Source organism: Camelus dromedarius, chromosome 24, assembly GCF_036321535.1.
Source record: "Camelus dromedarius isolate mCamDro1 chromosome 24, mCamDro1.pat, whole genome shotgun sequence".
NCBI classification, from domain to species: domain Eukaryota; kingdom Metazoa; phylum Chordata; class Mammalia; order Artiodactyla; family Camelidae; genus Camelus; species Camelus dromedarius.
Genome location: NC_087459.1, coordinates 29,496,250 through 29,500,126, shown reverse-complemented (window position 1 = coordinate 29,500,126; position 3,877 = coordinate 29,496,250). Strand labels below are relative to the sequence as shown.

The 3,877-nt window shown below is 45.9% G+C and overlaps 1 non-coding gene across 1 annotated transcript; it reads left to right on the top strand.

The window, feature by feature from the left end:
• Window positions 1-846: 846 nt before the first annotated feature.
• TRNAW-CCA (transfer RNA tryptophan (anticodon CCA)) lies at window positions 847-918 on the top strand. Its single transcript has one exon. It is a non-coding gene; the product is annotated as a tRNA-Trp (tRNA).
• Window positions 919-3,877: the final 2,959 nt, after the last annotated feature.

Sequence of the window (3,877 nt, the reverse complement as noted above, 5' to 3'; positions counted from 1 at the left end):
GTACTTCATCCAGGAAGCTTGTATGATGCCCAAGTCGGGGACAACTGGCTGTCCCACGACTCCCGCGTCCAGGTCTCCCAGATGCCAACTCCACCCCACCCTGCTGAGCGCAGCGCACCGAGCGCTACTGCTGAAGTCTGCTCCCGGTGGGGCAGGCGCGACATCCCAGCCATAAAGCGTTGGGCTCCCCTCCCCCACCCCTCTGTTCTTTCGCTTGAAAAAGGTGAAAAGTCAGGTGGGACGTCGTACAGACCCCGGTGCCTGCGGGCGCTCAATGCTTCTTAGGGTAGTGGGTTTTGTTTTGTTTTGTCTTGTATCTGACGAGATTTCTAAAGGGAGTATGCTATTTTTAAAGAAAAAAGAAGAAAAGAAAAAAAGAGGAAAAAAAAAAAAAGAAAAAGAAAACCGGAAACTTCTAAGCCTCCGTTTGGTAAAGGGAAATAGTGTCCCCCATAGGTGTGGCTCACTGCAAACCCCCGCGGGGCTCGGGGCGCAGGGGGGCTCGGGGAAGAGAGAATCCAGAGCCCTGATCACCGCGCTCCACCTTCCCTGTGAGCTGAACTTCTCATTTTCCAGTCTTTCCCCAAACATCGCTCCCTAAAAGCCTCGGCAGGGGAGGTGGGATTCCTGGATTAGGAGGGCGAGTAGTCCCTGAGCCCTCAGTTTCCCACCCGCTTCATTTACATTTACGTCTCGCTTGGAGTAGCCTCGTTATAAAAGGGGCAAAGAGCTCACAGTTAACCCCAAGCCACAATAAAGGCAGTGTTAGGAAAAAAATACTGGACACTGTATCTGACAACCGCTGAAATTGTCCCTCTAAGGCACAAAAAAGAGCGCTGTCCCCAGGGCCTCGTGGCGCAACGGTAGCGCGTCTGACTCCAGATCAGAAGGTTGCGTGTTCAAATCACGTCGGGGTCAAGGGCGTGTCTTTTTAGCCACCGGAATAGATTCGGTCGTGAACAAAACGGAAGTGGTGTCTGTCCGCGGGCTCCCAATAGTGGATTTTCTCTTACCTTTTCTTTAGTCCAAAGAGACTTCTTATGAACAACTCAGCCATGGAAAGGGACTTGAGCTGCAGGGCAAGGATGACCTGGAAGAGAAGAAAACCCCACGTGAGCCAGCGTTTAGGTCGTTTCCAACCTATCCTTATTAGGACTATTCTTCAGATAGCAATCAGGGAGGACATTAAAACAGGGCATGCAGAGACTTTGTTAATGAATTCACTCTGGTGTGAACAGTTTTATTGGTCCCCAGACAGATGTGGCACTGTCTCCTTGTTGATATTTCTGTCATCTTGATGAAGTCAGTTCCCCAGTCCCAGCTCCCCACCCCAACCACCATTACCACGCAGTTTAAGCTTCCTCCGTCAAAAGCCTCTGAACATTACAGCTAAAGAGAAAATACTGTGAGGTTGATTCAAAATTTATGTTGATGATGGAGTTCTTGAACTCTATGAGAGTGGAAAGTTACCCTGGCATTTACCACCTTGTTACTTAGGATTCATTTAAATCCTCCAAGAGGGGTATGAAACAATCAAGTCCCAGATACAAACCAGTTCCTCGCTCACGACCTGAGTGGGGAAAACCCCAGGTTAGCAGAAATGGAGATCGTTGTGGATTTATCAGGATTAAGCTTTCACTGTGACAGCCCCACTCCCTCTTCGGTTTAAACGTCTGTAAGTCTGTCCTTTGCTGAGCTTAAAAAAAAAAGCCTCCTTTAGGTGTGGTTTTTAAAGGCCAATGATTGGTGAAATCTCAGAATTGACAGCATAACACCTGCTTTGACGCCAAAGTGATTTGAATGCTCAACTATCTGATCTAAAATCAGATGTGCTACTGCTGTACCACAAAGTCACAAATGCCCACCTGTTTTGTATATTTATCACATGCTAACTTCTTCACTTCCCAGTTGCAGAATTCAGTATTTGCTATCCTCGGGCGTCCGGACAGTTTGGGGGTTTCCCTCTGGGTTTCTTGTCCTTTCATCACTGGGATGTACAAAGCAGGATGCAAAGGTGGACAAGGTAGAATTAGACAGGGTGAGGGGAAGGGGCTCAGGGAACACTTGCTTTTGACTCCAGAAATAACCTTCAGGTCCCTGGGGATTTTGAGGCTCTGGCCATCCTCCCAGCAGCGCTGGAATATTCCATGATTCTAAGGCATCATGGTGGTATAAGAGGCACCATTACTTTCTGAGCCACCAATAAAGAAAAAAAAAAAAGCCAACTAAATGACAATAGAATACTTTATCACTTTGACCTTTTATTTCATACTATTAATAGCTCCCTTTTAGACTTACTAGCCATAATTTTAATCATACATTTAAAAATGATATATGCCTCTTGTACTCACATAAAAAGGAAAATAAAATGGTGAAGGTATTGCTTAACTCTTCACATTCTGAATTCTATTCTGAACCATTTTCCCATTCAGCGTTGTCCGTGCACGTTTTTACACTCAGTATCGTTTTCCTTGCCACCAAGAGTATTGGAATATAGCAGTTCTTAAGTATGTTCCACTCTTGTCTCTGGGATTTTCTTCCAAGCTGTTGACACCCATTCTGGTGTGCCCATGTACATTAAATAACAGGGAGAAAAATGTGTAATTATAAATTGTGGCAAGTCTATGGAGATAAAGAACAGGGTTCTGTGAAACAATGTGAATTAAAGGGAAGGGAGGGGGAGGGAAGGCTTCTCTGGAGAAGTGACATTTGAACTGAAATCTAAAGTATGATTAGAGTGCAATGTTCTAAGCAGAGAGAATGTGCAGATTAAGGGATAGCAAAGAGTTTGGGTTGTGTGAGGTACTAAAAAGGCCACATGATCTGAGTATAAAGATAGGGAAATAGCCACAGATAATCTAGGATTGGCAGAGGCAGATTATGCAGGGTTTTATTATCTGTGTTAAGGAATTTACATCTTACTCCAGGTCACAGGGAACCACTGAAGGGTTCTGAGAAGAGTGACACTGACAGATTTAACTTTTAAAAGTTAATCTTGCCTGCTTTGAATAGCACAGATTGAGGAAAGGCAAGAAGAGATGTGGAGACTGTTCCAGTGACTATGTTAACGTGGACTAGAAATGACAACTGAGATACTAACGGTTTCTCTGGATTTCTGTGAAGACCTAGAGCTATAGCCCTGAGTGTTTTCAACAAGGAAGAAAGAAGTGTCTCTGTTTTGGTTTATCTTTGGCTCCAGGAAGCCACCCTTCCAGGACTAATGTCCCTAAACTCTAGGTCCGCACAGTTCTCCACTTCAGAGCCAACCTCCCTACAAGCTGCTGCTGCTTCTCATATCTGACTTCCTTGTGAACTCATTCCTAACCGTGTTTCTTCTTTTCTATCTCTCCTATCAGGGCAATGGCTTCTCCCGTCTGCCTATGCTTTTTAAATCAGCCGGAAAGCTTTCAACAAAATCAGCACTAGCACTCGGTTTCCAGATTTGCGGCTTTATTACAAGACAGAAATGCTAGGAAAAACACTGTGTCACAAGTCCCCATCGTCCACCTCCAATTAATAATTACACACTAAAATCACTTGGAGCTTTTAAAGAACAGCTTTTTGTTGTTGTTGTTGTTTTCCTTGGCGGGAGAGGGGATAGGTTTATTTATTAAATGGAGGTACTGGGGATTGAACCCAGGACCTCGCTGATACTAAGCACGCGCTCTACCACTGAGCTTATACCGTCTCCCGCTGACAGCTTCTCATTTTATTCAGAAGAGACCTGTCCGATGGGGAATTGTCTCCATTTTAAAGCCGACAGTGACGGCCCGCAGTTCTCTGCCCTCGCGCTGCAGACGCCCACCGGGACAGGCATCGGTGTCCCCGAGCCCTCTGGGAAGTGGAGTCCTTCCGCCGGGACCCCCGACCTGGCGCG